Source organism: Anopheles stephensi, chromosome 3 (assembly GCF_013141755.1).
Source record: "Anopheles stephensi strain Indian chromosome 3, UCI_ANSTEP_V1.0, whole genome shotgun sequence".
Classification (NCBI taxonomy): domain Eukaryota; kingdom Metazoa; phylum Arthropoda; class Insecta; order Diptera; family Culicidae; genus Anopheles; species Anopheles stephensi.
Window position 1 is genome coordinate 12,310,744 of NC_050203.1, and position 19,435 is coordinate 12,330,178.

A 19,435-nucleotide genomic window follows, 5' to 3' on the forward strand; every position below is an offset into this window, starting at 1 on the left:
CAATTGAAGTCCATTCTCGAGTGCGAAATATGATGCAAATATATTACGATAGTAAAAAAACACAACCATCATGACAACCCTTTTACGACCGAACGTACCTCGTTCGACACAGTTTGATTCTTTGTAGCACCCCAATACTGGACGGTCGAAATTTTATGGTTCATTTTAAAACAAACTAACGAGCTCCAACCAAGTCCACGTCTGAACCTTAACATGGTAATGCTGGGTAAAATCCGACAACCGTAGCCGTAGGAGACAAATTTGGAAGTGGATTTGCCATTGTGCGTGTGAGATTCCTTTTTGGCTAATTTTATGGTCGTTCGTCCATTTTGCTAATGAATGTACAATGGGGGCTGTATCGTTTAACTGTGGACGGCAGGATACGGCTTGGAGCGAGTGCGTGCGTGTTCATTAGATTGAATGGTATTTATGACCGTGAGACGATGCCGTGCCGAAAGTTTTGGAAAATCATCCCAGATAGTTTTTATGGTTTTCTCTCGCATATTAGTAAATGCATTTTTGTTATGTTAGCTATAGACTTTTTGAGATAAAAGCACATGTGAAATTTGAAAAGAAAAGGCGCAAATCTGAAGTTGATAATCGTCCTACAAATTTACATCTTCAACGAGAGACCCTTGCATGTATTGCTGCAACGTATCGCAAACGTCCAATGTCAATAGAGAAGATTATACTGATGATGGTGGACGATCTGGCAAACGCTCCATAACCAAGCCGTGCTATCACCAGTAAGAACATTACGTACGAGTCCGGTCTATCGTACGGCTTAAACACTCTCCCACCCTCCACACAAACTGCGAGCCAAACTGCGCCCTTACGCTGTGGAGGAAGATTTTTAAGCTCATTTTCATATTTATCAATTTATGCGCACGAGTCTCGGCGCTGCAACATTGAGCGTGATTTGCTTACACGTGAACATGGGGCGCAAAACTGGGCCGAAGATTACGGACGATTCGTTTAAATTTTGAAGCGTAGCACAACGTAACCGCCCACAACACAAGGCAATCTTCGCCAACGAAGCGGCGCACAACCATTTTTCGGAAGCGTAATAACAAACCTCGCACCACCGTGGAGCTAAATCTGTTGAGCCTGAATGCCGCAAATGTCGTGCGGTGAAGGGAAAAGATTTAGACGGCAATTTGAATAAATGAAATTATGAGAAAATAACGACAAGCTTCCAGCTTGGCTGCGCTCGCACGGTCACGCCAGCAGTCAGCGGACGTTCGTCTGTGTTCGTTACGCTTTGTGGAGCAAAAATTGACTCGAAATTTGAGCGCTGAAATACGATGCACACATTCCGATCGACGAATGGAAATGCACAATACCGTTGGGGGAAAGGTCCTGTTGTCGGAGTTTGATGGAGACGCCTGGTGTCGCACGAATTGTATACTGCGCTGCGATGGAGACGCCTGGTACTTGCCTGGCGCACACTCGGTTGCCGTGGAAAACTTATTACGCGATGGGAGCAAGCGTGGGCACGGGATGGTGTCATGCCAATCTCAAATTCCAATCTCAATCATGCCACTCCCTAATGTTGAGTGACAGATTGGAGGAAGATGGGACAATTTATTCTATGTGACAAGGGACGCTGCAAGCGACAGCGGCTGTGGCTAGAGAACGAATTGCTTATTGCTTCTGGGACTGGATGGCCACAAAGACTTACCTAATGAGAAGGGGGAGAAAAGAAAAAAAAAAACGACGATAAATAATATGTAAAGTCAAGTCGTAAAGTTTATGTTTAAAATAATTTTAAATCAATAAAAATAATTTAGAAAACAAAACTTCGTTCAGCTACTATTTTGTTAATTACAACATACTTATTAAAATCTGTTATACATTACTCGAATTTAAGTAAATGAAGTATGCGGATAAAACTTTCCATTCATTTATTTCGCCCATGTGTGACATCTACTGCAAGCGAATGGTGTAATGTGGCCTTAAATCAATCTTCCAACTGAGCCTGGTAGCCAACCAACGGCCTCGTTAACCGGCACGGAAACCGTGGCAAACATGGTTTTGTGCGCTACCACAGCATAAAATTGACAATTACGCGCTCGGAGCGTGCAGAAGGATTTTGAAACATTCAACCAATTTCACAGTATTTACGATTATTGTACCACCACGCTTACACACATACAAATACACACACAAACACACATCAATGCCGGCCCCATAACCTCGACAATTCACCGCAATAAAGTGGTACGGATCTGTCCCATCGTGCCCGGTTTCCGTTTTCTTCTACCAGCGCCGACTACATGATCCGTGGAATAATTTCCTACGCATTCGCTTTCGTTGCTGGCGTTGTCGTCAAAGCGGAACAAGTCGAAGTCGGACGCGTTTGACTTTCGTAGCGGCTACACATTCGTGGCGCGTTTATGTGTCTGTGCACGCAGCGTGTGCTCGACTCAACAGCGATCCATCTTTATTTGCATGTTTGCGCTGTAAATTTAGGCACGACGCACATAATTTCCTCAGCCATATAGCGATGCTGATATCGCTTTTCCTTGGAAAGATGTGAACACAGCGGGTTTGAGATAAAAAATTACAACCGAGTGGGCTGGCTTGCCCGGAGCAGAAGGATCTGCCTCACAATTCTCACGTCCATGGTGACCGTATGGAAAACAGTTTGTTGCGTGAAAAACAGCAACGCGTGGAATGCGTAATAACAAAACCAAATATGCATTATTACGATGCTGATTTTGTGTTGGGTATATTTGTCGTTTTGCTTTTATTTTTACACAGTGAAATGTAAAAGCAAGACAAAGCTGAACGCCGAGCCGGAAGCTGTGGAATCCTACGCTGGAGAAGGAAATCCATTCTTAACCTTTTCTCATTCTTCTAAAGCAAACAGCGACGTCCTTCGCACGCAAAAAGGGAAACATTACGATCGTCATGTGTGTGATGTGTGTGTGTTTTTTTGTTTCGCCTTTTGCTACCACAAGCACAGTGCGACCCTTGGCATACACGGGTCACGGGCTTTGAGATGATCTTTTATTAGTGGCCACCATGAAAAATGTATCTTACACATCGTTCCGCTGCGTGGTAATGTAAATGTGGCACTATAAAATCCGGCGACCACCCGCACTTACTGGGGAAGGTCACACCGACCTCCCCCCTTGGGAGAGGGATGAGTTCCCCATAATCAAACACACACAGCAGATTGGGTTCGATGTTTTGACGCACTTTTGCCATTTTGTTTGGTTTGGTTTGAATCAACGGTGTGTTGATTTTGGGTGCAAATGGGATTAAATTGCGGTTGGGTCGGAAAAACTAGGGTAGCCGGGTAACTATTTCCTGCCAATCAGCTAAGCGAACGTGTTGTGTTTGGTTACAAAACACAAAACAAATACAAACATTTACATCCGTATGCGTGCGATCGGGTTGGAATGGTTTATTGAAATCAAACTAGGCGCATAGAAAGTAAGGCGATTTCCAAATAAGATTGAATGTTTTAAAGCTTTTTGGCTTTTAACTTGTTGAACTTAGTATGATTTTATGGTGAGCCTTTTAATATTTATTCATGGCAGAAGGTTTTTGTTTGCCTCAGAAGTTTTTTGTCCAATTTTGAATTTTGTCTTAAAGAAAGTTTAAAAGACATAACTTGTATAGCATATTCAAATGATCATATATCTTTCAATTTTCAATTATGGTCAGAAAGCCAGTAATGACAGGAGCTCTCGAGGTTTTCTAATGCCCGAGAGAGAACATAAGCATCTAAAACACATAAACTGTATTAACAGTTCTTTAGCTTCATGTTCATGCCCAAGCCAGGCAACCTTGCGTTGTGCGGCGTTACAGTTAGCAGCCTTGGTTCTTCCTACATTTCGTCACCTTCAATAAACATTTTTAATAAATTACTTATCATTCATCAACCACTTGAATCTGGTTGAAAGAAATAGAAAAAAAGGCGTTCAAGGTCGCAATTAAGGGGATTTTGTTATGGTTCTTCCCATCCACCCAACTCAATGGTTCGATTAATATTTGGGTTTTTTTCCTGACTGCGGTAAAAAATCAAAAGTGGCATACCTGCCGCATTCCGTTCTCTCACGCAGAAGGGTAGAATTGAACGATCAACAAAACAAAAAGCGGAAAAACCGGAAAGCCAGACCCAAACCGGGCACCGGGCGGGCAGGAGGTGCCAATAATGAAGCGCATGATTATGAGAGGCACCTCTTGATAATGGTGTGAAAAGATTAATGAATCACTTTACGCCATCGCCGATAGCATCGGGCGACCCCCGGAGGGAAATGATTTCATAAACTTCCGGATATCTTTTACAGGTTGCGTTCCGTTTTTCACCTCCAGGCCCGGTTCGGTTCCACCAGTGAAAGTTATGTTTGCCACTTCACTTCCGACGGTCAAAGCACCGAGGGAAGGTTTTTGGGATGTTTGTTGTCGCAGGGAAATTATGAGGCTACCGTTAGTTGGCTTTTATTCCCGCAGCCCCCTATATACCATATCCCGCGTATCGCTAAATAATGCATACACGTTCCGGCACGAGCTCAGGATATCAGGGGGGTCCCGTTAACGTTGGCGCAACGTTCCAAATCATCGTGCCGTCTTCCGCAACTTGACAGTTGGGGTTTTCGCATCTCTCGATGAATGCGTTGCGTCAGGATATTCATTTCGGTCGGTCAACTCCACGGAGAAGCAGATTCAAAATAAATGGATTCGCGTGAAATCGTGAAGTCGCGGCAAAAAAAAGCACACACCGCTAGGGAAAGGAACAACAACCGAAAGCGAAACCTTCACACGAAGCGAGAGTAAATCAAGGCTAAATTTAACAACTAACATCAACATTATACCGTGCGATGTGTTTAGCAGGACGCCATCCGGGGCCGTAAATAAAAACGAAACATCGTGTTGAGGAATGGCAGCAACAAAAAATGAAGAACTCTAACACCGCCACCACCACATCAACGGTCACACTGAATAAAACATGAACTCGGCACGGTGGAGTATCTCGAGCATCATCGAGCCCAGAGTCCAGTCGGGAGCTACCGACCGAACTGTGCCTTTAGTAGCCGATTCGTGGAAAGCGTAGGATCACGATCCTGTTACACGGTTACGTTATTTTATGCATTCTACATAACAAAAAACATTTCACCCCATAAAAAAAGGCGAAAGCAAAAACGTGCTCCCCCAGTGCTTATCATGTGACAAACTGTTGCCTTCTAAAACCATCGGTCAGAACGTGCGCCGGCGGAAAGCACTCCACCCTGTCCATTTGGTTGGGCTGGAAAAGTGACCGTGTTTGTAGGGAAATAAAGCAAACAGAACACAAAACAAAAAACCGCACGCCCACTGACGTTTGCGCGTGACGCATATCAACCAACAATTGCCATTAATTAACGTTGATCTTCTTCATTTGGCTCGGCTCGCGAGAACCTGGTCGTCGTTGTTGGACAGATTAGCGTTTGTTGCGGGTTTGTGAAGTCTCTGGGTTTTGGTGAATAGCTACTTGCTGACATTCGGAAGAACCCTCCACTGGTGCTGTTTGCCGAGTGAGACGCGGTGGTCCGGCGAGCGATCGTTCGTTCCAAATGATGGAATGTTTACATCATTAGTTCTGTTTGATTGTTTGTGGTGGCGCTCACACAGCTGCATACGGACCAGACAGTTTGGGATCTAGCGTTTCGTTCCTAGTTCACGTAGTGGGTTTTTTTTCGCTTCCTCTCTCGAGAATCGATGTCTTTACTCCCCAAACCGAAGAACTCGGTCCGGATGTACGTGGTTGTCTGGTCCGGGAGAATTATGTACACATTCACACCGCATTTCGGGGAGTGCCTCTCGGTTGATGTTGCTTCATCTCGAGTGAGAAGCATTTTCTGTATGATTCATTTTTTTGTTGCCCTATACGATGTATTCTCTGGCCAGTACCAAAAACTTGGGACGACCGCCCCGGAGATTCGTCCGGTGTAAACAAGAGAAAACCGTGTGTGAGTCGTGGTGGTAAGCGGTGGAAACTGAGCAGAACGATTTGTTAGCTTAACCTTAGCCAAACCTCAAAATGAACAAGGGCATGCGTTTGTTTGACTTTGTGTGATTTTTTTTGGTGTGCTTGCGGTGTTGTTTGCAGAATCGACCAAGAAACGTGGGAGGATCGTGAACTGCGTGAAGCTTGGGGAAAATTGTGGGAAAAGTTTTTCCCTCGTATTGTCTGGTGTGGCTTTGGTCACCTTTGCGGAGGAGCATGACATGAATTATTTGTAACGCAGGACAACTTTTTGCTCGGTGATTTTGGAGTTTATTTCTCATTCCGTCTCGGTTCGTCTCACGCACAGACATCAAACAAATGTGTAGGGGTGAGTGTGTCAATTCCTCGGATGTGGGACATGATGCTGGATGAGGTAAGCGATATGTTTGCTAGTTTGCTGTTTGAGGTTATTATTAAGCGATTGAGCCACTATGGAATTTATCCAGAAAGTAAAGCTATTAAAACGATAAGTTTGTCTCTCCAATTTTCGTACAGTATTGCTCAGACTTTTATAATGTAGAAGTTTTAAAGTTTTGGATTTTGGATTGAACTTGACTGAACCTCATCAACGATTTAAAACGTTAATTGCTTTATAAAAACAGAATAAATTAATGTTTTGAACATCCGCAATGGGTCGAATGTCAGATGAAGGACAGGGAAATAAAATGAAACAATGTATCCGAACGTTCCTCCACCATTTCCGATACGGTTCGTGGCATTGAATGATTGGACATGTAATTGAGCTAACTTCCTCCTGTTCAGCATTCAATTGTGTCACTCACAGCTCACAGACCGACGATAAAAAGAGGGCGAGAAGTATGGGAAAATAATGATGATGATTCTCCAAGCCACAACACATTTCCCAGGTGAATGGTACGAACGTTATAGATTGTAAGGCCATGATATGTGTCATAAATTAAACGGATGATGAATGACACACCGTGGAGATATTTTCAATTTAATATCCATACCCACGGCAACGAATAGAACACTGAACACAGGGGTGGAAATTCATCTGTACGTCGAATACGACGAACAAACAGCTAAAACGATATATTTAGCGAAGAAAAAAAAAAAAAAACAATCGGCACCATATTTTACCCAGTGTTTATAGTACGCATCATAACTCTAAGCATCTCGCTACAGTTTATTTGACAGATTTCATCACATTTGCAAACGCACGACACTCTACGGGCAAAGAATACAGCCCCGCCAAACCCTTGCTGGATATCTGGATTCTGCGGCGGCAGCAGACGTGCAGTGCGAGTTATTTCGGTATAGCTCTGTATAATAAATATGATTCATGTGTCACCGGTTCAGCTGCGTCCGGTTGAAAAGAAAAACAACTTAACGACACTTAAGGAACTGGTGCCAAACATACGCATTAGCACGTAACGCTTTGAGCGGGATGGAATGAGAACGTCTCGTGTCATAAAATGAAAACTTTAACTTGAAGATGTGAAAACCATGTTCTAGAGCTCTAGCGTACTTCATTCGACTAACCGTTTCTACGAAATCTTTCATTAGCACACGATGAGCTCAATACAATCCTAATCAAGCAGTATTTCAAGGCTGCTCAATCAGTGAAAGATCATCTGTAATGTAAACAGTTGATAAGCGGAATCTGTTCGAGCGATTCCCATTGGAAAACATACCGCAGAGTGCAAACAAATGCCCCGGAGATCAAACACAGACAGACTGAGAGAGAGAGGGAAGCTAATCGCTTAGAATAAATAACCACTCTACTCAGAACCGTAGTACGATCTTGTGTTCATCTACGCAGCAAAGACGGAGAACTAATGTGATTAGACAGGGATTAAGACAAATGCGACTCTGTCTCCATCGGAGTCCCGTGACGCTGACGACAGTTGTCAACAACAAATGTTGATTTTCTCTCGTTTCTGTGAGCAAGAAAATTCTTGAGGGAGCAGCATGACAGCAACTCCAAAATAAGTAGCTGCAAACCATAATTACAAGGCAACGATGGAGATAGACGCGAACACTCCCTCATTTCTTCTGTCGATTTGGGCCACTGTGCGCGGGAAAGCGTCAGTTTTAAATGTTTTTATTTCCACCCATGTGAGACACACGTGTAAACTATCCCGGTTGGGTGTACCGTGCCAAAACTATCTCAAACCATTCGGACAACGACCCACACGGCTGTGGACGACCCTGAAGCGAAAGGAAAATTGGATTGGAGTAGAGTTCCGGTAGCAAGAAATAAGAGGTGGAAAAATGGAAGAAAATTACACATATCGTAAAGAAAAATCAATATGTCTCCTGGGGCGTACAAACAAGATGGCTTGCTAGAGCGGCAACTGGCAGCTCAATGTTTGCTTATCGCAAAAATAGAAGCAAAAAACACACAGACACGGGGAATGAAATTTCAAGTTCAAACATCTGTCCATTTCAAAATTTGAAGCAACGAATAAAAGGTGGGGGAAAAGGAGAAACGTTTGACGCAGTACGTGTATTAATTATTTGCACGCATGGTCTCTGTCCTCTGTCAACAGGGAGGAGCTGGCGAAGAGGCAACTTTGGCTACGCTTCAATCCGATAATTTGAAGCGAAGGAAAATAAAATGAAGACACCAATGTGGCACTGTTCTTATTTTTAGCTGTGTTCATGGTGTCACTGTTTCTTGCCGATGCTAAACATTGCTAAACCCAGAGTGAAGGCCGTGCATGTTAATGAATTAGCAAATGACGAACAAATGATGAGTTTTTTGTTGGTTTTAGCTGCTTAAAATCAGTTCAAACTTGAACTCCCAATAACACGATTTAGCTTAAGGCATTAGTAATCCCATTGTGACCACTATTTGTCTACCTACAAGCATCGGAGCTTCCTGTCCTGGAAGTTGTAGCGCTACACAGCGCTTAACATGCACAAAACGTTTAGCACACAATTAGCACGAGCCGACTCAGTTGAATGACTCCATCAGCCTTGACAGCGAACTGAATTATTACCAGCGCGTCATCACGTAATGACCTACACACGAAGCCACGTGAGCCAGCCGTGTAAGTGCTGACTGTGAGTGCAATTAATTCCCACCGTTGTAATCTGCATCTCCATCGTGCCTTCGAGGCATTCCTCCAGCTGGGAGCTATAATGAGCAAACACTGGATCCATCTCGATGATGATCGAACGACTCAGGCATGATGCAATGGGGTTTGCTAGGAAAACAATAAAGGTGTTCAAAACAGGCAAGCTGTCGGGTTTCGTGAATAAACGCATGGCTGAAGTTTAAAGTAAATATATCAAAAATATTAGCATCCTTCAGGAATTCCGGGTAAAATCACGCTGCCTCAGTGTACAGGTACACTTCCCTGTAAGCGCTTAACGGTTCTGATTCGCAGAAGATTATTTAATTGACTGTAAACATTAGCTGATGCTCGGTCCCGTGCCACGCCCGACAAGTTGGTAGTTGGATAAATGTTATAAAGCATTCACAGCAAACAACCCAACGCCAACGGTTTGCCACGACAGCCCTCCCTTTGATCATCACCACTCGACAAATATAAACATTTAAACACCTGCATAATGCACTTAAGCAACCAACCGTTCGCCAAACATACCTCACCGAAGTACACAGCGAAGTACAAACACACACACACATACACAAGCACACTACCACTACCCCTTACCGGAAAGGATGCTCCAAAATCGTGCCCGTTCCCAGCGGGTGCTTTCTGCACAAAACGTCACACAAGACTTGCAAAAAGCTACCACTGCCACTGGAGCATGGTTTTCGTTCCGGTGCCTCATAAAAAGGTGCATCAAATATGCATGCCACAGCAAACGGGGAGGGGGGGGGGGTGGTCGGGGAGCATTTTAGTGAAGGAATCTTGCTCCGGTTTCTTGTGCCACTCGGAAGCAGGTGTTTTCTGGTGTACCATGAAAGAGGTTTTCCGCCCGTGCTCGTCGTTCGTTTTGGATACGGGGGCCATTTAGTTTTGGTCAACCAGAGAAAAAAAAGCAGCAGTGCATGTGCAAATGAAAGCATTAGATAAAGCAGGAGCATTTTGCTAGATGAAAAGGATCTTACTACCAGCATGATTGTGTTGTGTGTATAATTTTAGATGAGGTTTAGAATTAAACTCCACAAAAAATGGCCTATATTTTGCTAGGTATATTGTACAAAAGTCTCTAAAAAGTCGTAAAAATGTACAGTAACCTGTTATAAATGAGATTATTAAACGGAGTTGATTCCTAATGGAATTTCCCAATTAGCCTAAAATTGCTCTCCACCACCAATTTTACTGTACTGTCGCATTCACATAAACAATCTTCTTGCGCCACTGCCCCCTGAGCTTCTGCCACAGCAGCAAGGCAATGTCGATCTAATTTTACTCGCGCTGCATCATCATCATTTTCATCTGCTCCCGTTTATGAGTGATCAACTTTTCCTCCTCCCCTTTCCCCCTCTCGCTTCTTCATCCCCCTCTCCTTTTCCATCTCTTGGGACTGTTTACTCTGTGCACTGCATCCCACAACAGCAACTAATCGAATAAGAAACACGTGGCACGTTTATAATCCGGTTTATATATGTACATATATGCAGGCACCGACCACGGTTGTTGTGATGAGGCAAAGCGAAAAAACACTTTTTCATACGATCTCAATGAAATTATGATGTCGACATCAGTAGAGGGTTTTAGGAGCCGTAAAATGGGGTGGGCTAAGCATAACCCGCACAGGGTTCAGGGTGTTAATTTCGAGGTTACCTACACCGCACAGCATAACCGGTGAACCGTTTGATGATTGCTCGTTTAAGCCTATAATCCGTTAATTGGGTGGCTAAACAAATAATTTAAAAGTGGCTGCTCGGAGGAATTCGGAGTGGCTGCTCGGAGCAAAACGATGTATTCTTCTGGTATTTACTGTTATGGCAAGCTATTTGATTTACAATAAAAATATCTTTAAGAATATTAGTCACCGAAAAGCCCACCTCATCCTAATCTGCACTCAGCATTCAATCGCGAACTCTGCCACAAACGACCCACTATTGCAATGCACCATTTTTTGAATGATTCATCACCACAGAACCCTTCTGCTGGAATCTTGTTTGCAATAACTTTTCCGTCTCTGCTGATTTGTGTTGTGAGGTGTGAGGAGTTTTAAAGCTTGCTGTATAATCACTTTTTGACAGATTTTTTGTTCGCGTTCGTACAAATCGCACGACGGAGAACCTTGCCGGAACGCCGCAATCCGACCAAACGCACACAACGTAAAATGCCGCGAAAATGCCGAACCGATGACCATGGATGGAGACCGGCATCCGCGTTGCTGCCCCAGACAACGGCCGATCCGATGACTCCGACCGATGATGGATACAAACAACACACACCCAAACAAACACCGCAAACCATTTTTGCGCACTCCCAAAATCGGTTCCACCGTCCCACTCTTTCTGCTCTGCGATTCGAATCGCACCCGAGTGGGTGGTTGGATGAGAGGGAGGGGAAAAAAGAGTGGGAAGGCTTTTACGTCGATCGCCGATTCGGATTTAATGGCGTACGGACGCCTTATGGAGCTGTGCCGAGCATCGGATGGAGACGCTGGAGGGAAGGTTACACGAGCAACGAACGCATCAGGCCGTAAATGGAACTAGATGGAATGAAGAAGGCGAGAGACAACGTCAGGAAGAAAAAAACAACATAAAACCGCCATCTCCATCACCGACACTCTGCGGCACACAAACACACCGTGGCGGCGGTGGTGATTCGGATGGAAGCTCGCGGCTAAAAAGCAGCAGCAGTAATGCACAAGTCTCGCATACGCCGATGAACCCTTGGATGTTTTGATGGAATTTTAAAGATCAGAAAATTTGTTACTGAGTAAAAATATTTCTACCATAGAAACGATTTCCAAAATGTTATATAAACTGACCCCATGTGTAGAGTAAAATATTCCTAATTTAAAAAAAAAAACAAATAAAACTGTATAAGTGTTTTCCTACTATTTATTAGGATTAATAGGAAAATAATAAGGATTCCTATTATTTTTCTATTTATTATTTCAAGTAATATTATGAGAGGTAAAGGGTTGAATAAAATGAAAATTGAATTATTTTCCGCAAAATTTTAGTCGAAAAGATATTTAATATAGGAATTTGCCTGGAATGGTAAATATTAAACAGTGAAGAAAAGGATTTCATCACACAGACTCAGGAAGATTTCAATGTTTCCGTCAGTGTTTCATATGGTAGGCTCCTCAATCGAATTTCATGTCCTGTCTGTCCCGATAACAGGACTATGGATCAACTATTCAGCTATGGATAAATCTCGTCAAGAAAGACTGTTAAGACCAAATCTCGACTTTATAGGACCAAAAGAGAATAACAAATACAAATTATGCGTGTTTTTTCAATAACGTGTTTTTCTTTAAACCTTAAACATTCGTATTTCTCAAGACCATTGAAAATTCATTTTTCTAGCTAAGATCCCTTTTTATAGTATCCTTTTTCTGATTGTCGAAAAACTTTAGTACTGTATTTCTACTACTAGTATTTCGATCAGTAATTAGTAGCAATATTGCACCCAAGGGTTAACCTGGAGCACTGAACCATCAACACACATCTCGTCTGTAATGATTACGCCGCGTGCATGATCAAACGACCGATCGACATTCAATAATGTGCGTGGCGGCCACCAAGGGCCCCTCCAGGGGCGCACTGGTCCGTTTGCTGTGTTTGTGTGTACACACAGCGAGACTGTTGATAACCTCGAGCACTTTTCGTTTCTTGCCACGGGACAGCACAAGACAATTATGGGTGCCGACCGACGGTACCATCTACGACGTACGTTCGAGCGATTTACCAACAAAGTGATAGGATGGAATGCGATTTATTACTATGTGTGTTTTTTTTTCTACTCTTTTTCCCTATGTATTTTCCGCACAGAATGGAGCAGGTGTGTGTGCTAGATAAGCATAGACAACCTCCTGGTGCTCCAACGTTGACAGGATGTGTTTTTGTACTTGCTCGAAAAAGGATGCAAATCAAACTCACATTAAGGGCGAAAGCGACGAGCAAAACAGATACGAGCCGTGTTTGTGGCAAATGGTGAGGTGAGAACACTAAAAACCAGAACTTCTCCTCGTGCGAGATTATGCGGATGCCTCTACAGTCGGTAACGGAAAAATACTTGGCTCAATAGAAGGCTCTTTTAAGGTTGAAACATCGAATTAGAGAAAAAAAGCCAATAATTTATTAAAATAAACAAAACTGACACATATTATGCTTACCTTGACTTTCTATCAATTTTAAAAGGAATCTGCTGATATTTTTTCTGTAGTCACTGTTACTTCGATGTTGCTCGTTCGACACAAAACTGCAAAACAGAAACGAAATGGCACAATAATGAAAATAAAAGCAATTGTGACTCCTTCTATTCCTCGCAATTGTCACAACTGTGTGCGTTCCGATTGTTGGTTCCAATGTTTCGCTGTATTGCCGCGTCGTATTCCGTCGGGTCGTTTTGTAATTTCTTTCTTTACGCCAAGCCACCAGCATAAACAAACTGCATCCTTTCGGGTTGGCGAACTTTAACTCCAGCGTTTGCTTTGTTGGTTATTTATTTACACTGGTGTCGCGAATGGAATTCCACACTCGCATACACACACACACTCGCATTGTGTTCGAGCACAATGCAATTTCAAATAAAGACCTCTTCTCACGATCGAGCAAGCACGCACACACTTCATTGCCCTCGGGGCACGTACACATACACACCACGGGGGCAGCCAATATACAGCGTTAAATAAATCAAACAGCCGTGACCGGTGAAGTTGCAATTGCGAAAGTTTCGCCCTAACGAACCACATACACACACACACAGACACACGCATGCCGTCGCCCCACTCCACAATTATTATTTTCCTTCACAGTTACCGGAAGCGGTGAAGCTTCCTTCCGGTGCACGCGGTTTCCTCCCATTCACCCAGGCCAGGAACTCGAGAAACAATCAAGGACGGCCCGCCGAGTGTGTTTGTGTGTGCGTGGCCGCGACATTTGTGACACATCTGGCCCTCGAAATCCTCTTCCATAGAAGGCAACGAAAGTGTAGTCACAAAAATGGTCACACATTTTTTTTTACACGCACCGCGAAGCAGTCCTTGACTTTCTCGCTTCCTCCTTTCAACACAGCGCGGCAGTAGGCCACGGAAACGCGGTTATGTTTACAGGTTGTATTTGTATGAAGAGGCGCTAATTAGCGCGACCCCAAAAATAAAAACAAACGCACCTCTTTTCCCGCTAATCGGCTAGTAAACGCAAACCGCGTACTGGGTCCACGTACACAAAACCTGTTCGCACACCGAACGGCGAAACGGTTGAACGTAAAAATCGCACGCACGCACGCACGCACACTGCACAAACACTCCCGTGCGGAACAACGCGCAGAGATGTACTAAGTGTAACCACTAGCGACGCCGTACGGGTGGTTTCGTTGAGGCGTTCGTGTTCGGCCACGGAATTGGTAGCATATACACTGGGTTGCGGATGTCGCAGAGCAACAAACCGGACGATTATTTTGTTTTTAAGTATTAATTTTGATTACATACATTTCTGAAATATTTCAGAAGAGTGGATATTTTACGGGATAAAACTTTAAATTTATATATAAAAAAATCAATTGCATAGAAGAGCTAAAAATCAATTCAATATTTTTATGATAAAGTATAGAATCCCTCAAAGTATTCCTGCATATTTTTTAAACATTTTATTAGGAAAATAATTGCTCTTATTTTTAATGATTATATTTAATAATTTTCAGATTGATTTTCATCATAAAATTTTACCCACTGTGCGCTGCTGGCAATAATGTTCGTTTCCTCCCCTCCCAAACAACATATTCGGTTCCGTTCGGGTTGCCGAACCGGTTCAGTGTTCAGCGTACTCTCGCATCATGTTCCGATGTTCTCTCCCATGCGTGCCAAATACCGGTCAACCGACAGCGAGAGCTTTGTCACGGGGAGGACCACAGTAAACTCTCGTGGCCGGAGACCGAAACGCTAACGACGGTCTATGCTTTAAGTAGCTTCATATCGAAGCCAGAAGCCCTCTCCCGACGCAACTCTTGAGATGATTGATTGGTGAAGCGGACAGAGTCGATTTTTCATCCCCAGCCATGCCCACACCAGCACCTCGCGCCAACCGTCTACCAGCGGCAACGTGCCGAGTCTGGCCCAAAATGGTTTGCATCCTGACTATGTTACGATCGGCAGAACGTTATCAAACAAAATTGGGAGGAAGTTGCCTAGCCGAATCGACTGATGGAGATCCTTCAGAAAAAAATATCACTCTAATGATGTAAATGAAGTATGAAAGTTTTCGCGTAAGCCACCACATCCACCACGGGATGCTGAGGCGTAAACGCGAAAGGATGCAGCCCGCCATCAGCAAAAGGAAGTGCTGGTGAGGAAAGAAAAATGTGGCGAAAATCCAGACAAGGGTATCGGATGTGTTGTTATTCTTTTTTTTTTTTTGGTGCGCTTTTCCGGCGCTTCTTAAATTCATTCACGTCCCGGCTTCTGACCGCATTTTTCTCCGATTATTTCGAAGGGGTGGTAAGTGCTTTTTTTTCTAACCACCCGATAAGGGGTGGGGCCGCTAAAGCCAAAGTTTCCCTCCCATCCGCAGTGAGGGAATTTAAGTAAATGTGGCGTTTGGGCTGATCGGTGTTCGATACGCAGCTGTGTTGACGCTCTGGACAGGGGCGAAAAGCGAAGGGAAAACTTTTCCCAGTCGCTGATAGTTTCTTGGAATGATATTTATTCAATTCGAGTCCATTAATGACGAATGGAGGAGTTATCATTAATATGAAAGTTTGCTCTCCACATTATGTTCGGTGTTTGTCTTGCGTCTTTTTGATCGTTGATTCCGTTTTTGGGGAAATGGGAAGGCAAGTTGTGGTGTTTGCTTTCATGTACGGAAACTTTAGCCATTAATAGTTGCACGAATGTTAGTGAGCTAGAGGCTGTCGTCATACAGATGATACATTGTTTGATGATAGCTGTGGAAGTTTCGTGCTATGAGGAGAAAAGTTAATAACCGAGTGGAATGTAATCACATTACATCAAAATGTAATTAAAGCATCGTTAGATGTGGTTATATAAGTTTCATATCCCTTAGGCCCCTTGGAGTAGGCCGCTTAAACTAGGCCTCTTGGACTTGGGCCCTTGAAAGAGGCCCTTTAGAACAGGCTCTTAAAAAAGGCACCTTGGACTAGACCCCTTGCAACAGACACCATGGAGCAGACCCCTTGGACAAGGGCCCTTAGATTCGACTCTTGGACTAGGCCCCTTGGGCTAGGACTCTTGGAATCCCTTAGAACAGTCCCTTGGACTAGACCCTTTGACTGGGACCCTTGAAATAAGTCCCTCAGAACCGGCACTTACGAATAAGCCTCTTAGACTAAGTTCGTTGGACTAGGTGCCTTGGAATAGACCCCTTGGAATAGACTCCTATAATAATGCCCTTTGGACTAGCCCGCTTGGACTTGGCTCCTTGAACTAGGCCTTTTGGACTAGACTCCTTGGAGCAGGCCTCTTGGAGCAGACACCATGGAGCAGGCCTCTTGGACCAGGCCCCTTAGACTACTTGGAATAGGCCCCTTGGACTAGACCAAGGGAATATTTGAACAAGTAAAAAATAAGATTAAGTATTTCGTTGCATTTTTAACATATCTTTAAAACATAAAGTCATTGAAGTTCGGTAAAGGGGCTCCGAAACCTTCTGGCCCGAACATCTCAAATTACACAAAACTTTCACCAATAGCGACTGCTTGAACTTTCCAACTTTCACACCCTTGAAAAAGCGAAATTATTCCATCACCTACATTACGCCAGGGTTAAATGAAATCAAAGACAAACATAAACATATCACTCCGGTCCCCGTTGTCTTGGCTGCACCGTAGCACTTCCGAACCGTAACCGAATCCACCGTAAAAGGCAACCCCGGTGGGTATTAAAAAGGATCGCACCACCCCAGGGACGATAATGGCAATTGAAAATGGAGCATTCTCATTACAGCTTCCGACCAGCGAGCGACAACAAAGGACGCACGGAAGCCTGGCACACTTTCACACACACACACACGCTCGCACTCACAATGGCGGTTTCAAAGATGGTAAACTTACGCACCGAAGAGGGACACGGCTTTACTTTCCACGTTTTCCGCGCTCCGTTACGGGAACCAAACTCCAAACGGCTCGTCTCCGAGTAGGGCAATGTCTTTTTCAATCCTCCCTTTTCGCCTATGTCAGGGTGTTTGAATCCTGATCGTTCTGGCACCCGGCGCCCGGCTCCCTGTTACCGATTTGTCGGAAATTTCGTGCCTAATTATTTTAATTTTCTCAGATCATTATGCTAATGCCCGTCTTTCGGAGCGTGCAATCTTCGGTTGTGGGATGGTTCGGGGAGTTTTTTTTTCTGGGTGGGACTATGGGACGTTTTTCTTTGTGTGCCAGTTCTGTCAAAGTCAGTGGTTGGATTGCTTGTTCCCCTTTTGTGCGTCGAACGACTTTTTCGAAGTGAACTTTGCAAAGTGTCAACTAAATTGAGTTCGCTCGTTGGAGTGCGGTGGAATCAGGAACCGTGAAGCAGCCTTAAAGCTGTTATTGATAAATGCGTGAACATGAGTGCATAGATTGAGATATTCAAGATGATGTTTTCTTCATCGGAAACTTCATTAAACAATTATTTAAAAGTTTTTTACTGAACAAATGAAAGGTACCCATCTTGAAATAAATCTTTCATATTATAGCAACACAAGGTAATTTAAGTGAATAAAGCGATGATTGCATTCTCAATCAATTTACCGCTGATTACACTTAAAAAAGCTTCAAACACTCGTTTCATTACAGGTGCACGCTCTGTTCATTTGCACGTACCATACACGTGCACCATATTGAAGAACAATTTTCATTTCCGGCCAGCGAAAGATCCTTCGCGATGTGACCATATGGCAGCGCAAATGCTTCCCCAGCAAAAGAAGCATGCTCTCCGGTGGGTGAACTTTCGCTCGTTCGCAGATGATTACTGCATTTTGCTCCGGCAAAGCAAACTACACTGCACAGATGGTGGAGAGTAAAAAAAAGCGAACAACGAATCACACATACAGCACAGATCCAACGAGGATGTTTCACCACACGAAATCACTACACCGCGACAATTGGCCACTATCGTTTCCTTCTCCGAATGCTTTTTCCCTATAAATGAGTGGCCGTTTGAAACTGTACACCCTACCTAAAATCGTCCTGTTTGTTCTGCAGACCACGCGCTCTCGCTCATAAACGACAGCAAGGCGCTGTGGTTTAAGCGAAGGATACCCACGGTTCCTTTACGAAGGTACGTTATGTACCTTCCAATTGCCACCAAACGATCGGGGGTGGTTCTAGTTATGTGTTGTCACCTTTTTCCGATCAGTTTCATGCACCTCTCGAGTTTTCTCCCACCCGGTACAATGCCCTCTCGGGCTGGTGGAGATTTTCCGGCCATAGCGTGGTGTGCCGGCTGTTTGCAGACAGCGTTCGCGATTTCTCTCGGAAGGTGTTAGAATGGAAAACGGTTGTCCCTGATTTCCGGCTGCAATGGCCGTATCGTTCGACTTGCGGAACGATAGTGGTGCTGTGATTAGACCATATATGACCATTCACTCTGGACCGAAAACTATCGTAAATGGGTATCGCTTGCAATGGAGCAAGGTTGGTCGAAAATGACTTTTTACTGTGATTTTCTGGTGTGATAACTAGTTTGGTCACGTTTCCTGTCGATGGATTAATTTTCCATCACGACCTAAATTGTTCGACAGTCAATCCCAATCATAGCTCAGCAGTGGAAAGGCTGGGAAATTATGGGCCGAGGTTGGAGGGCAATATCAACACAAACTTGCCGCTACCCGATGCGCTGCTAATGAGTCTGCATTCGACCGACCTCACCAGAGCCTCACGATACGACACGGTGCGTCGGCGATGCGGTGAGGCAATTTTCAAATTGTTTCATATTCAAATGACGTTCATTCCATTAACATTCGTTAGCTGGCTGGCGTTAGATGGTGGTTAGTAGGGGTTTTGGGCAAACTGGATGCTGGCGATCGCCCGTTGCTGTGCAACTTTACGCGCTGTTGACAAACTCGATTTGTGACAGGTCCCTCACACATGCATTCATACGCCAATGTATGCCAGCGACGGGGGCATCAAAGGGTGACAATTTGATGCGAGCAGGCGTAGTGGCCGAAGCGATCGCGAACCACGCCAAAGGTTTGCCAAATCAATAGCAAATCCGACAAATGCGACAAGCAGCAAACACAGCGCCAGCCAACAACCAGGCGTCTCCATCGAACCCGGGTGAAAAGCTAAAACCTTCGCGTTCATATGCAAAGTGTTCGGCCGATTGGTGACGGTGGTAAAAAGTTGGACAGGTACCAAAAAATGCATT

At 44.2% G+C, this 19,435-nt stretch overlaps 1 protein-coding gene and 1 long non-coding RNA gene across 6 annotated transcripts in view; one reads left to right on the forward strand and one right to left on the reverse strand.

The window, feature by feature from the left end:
* The window catches only part of LOC118514254 (translation initiation factor IF-2-like), a 59,924-nt gene extending 45,512 nt beyond the window's left edge, over window positions 1–14,412 (reverse strand). Inside the window, exons 1-2 of one of the 5 annotated variants that reach the window (XM_036060968.1) lie at window positions 14,242–14,412; window positions 13,244–13,329 (exon numbers count right to left, since the gene is read on the reverse strand). The gene's annotated coding sequence lies outside the window, so the exon portion shown is untranslated. Of the gene's footprint in view, window positions 1–1,343; window positions 1,607–13,243; window positions 13,330–14,241 lie in introns of those variants that run through there. The other 4 variants (XM_036060970.1, XM_036060971.1, XM_036060972.1 and 1 more) reach the window with 4 other exon arrangements.
* Window positions 12,639–13,236, forward strand: LOC118514256. The gene is made up of 2 exons (XR_004906591.1): window positions 12,639–12,797; window positions 12,900–13,236. It is a non-coding gene; the product is annotated as an uncharacterized LOC118514256 (long non-coding RNA).
* Window positions 14,413–19,435: the final 5,023 nt, after the last annotated feature.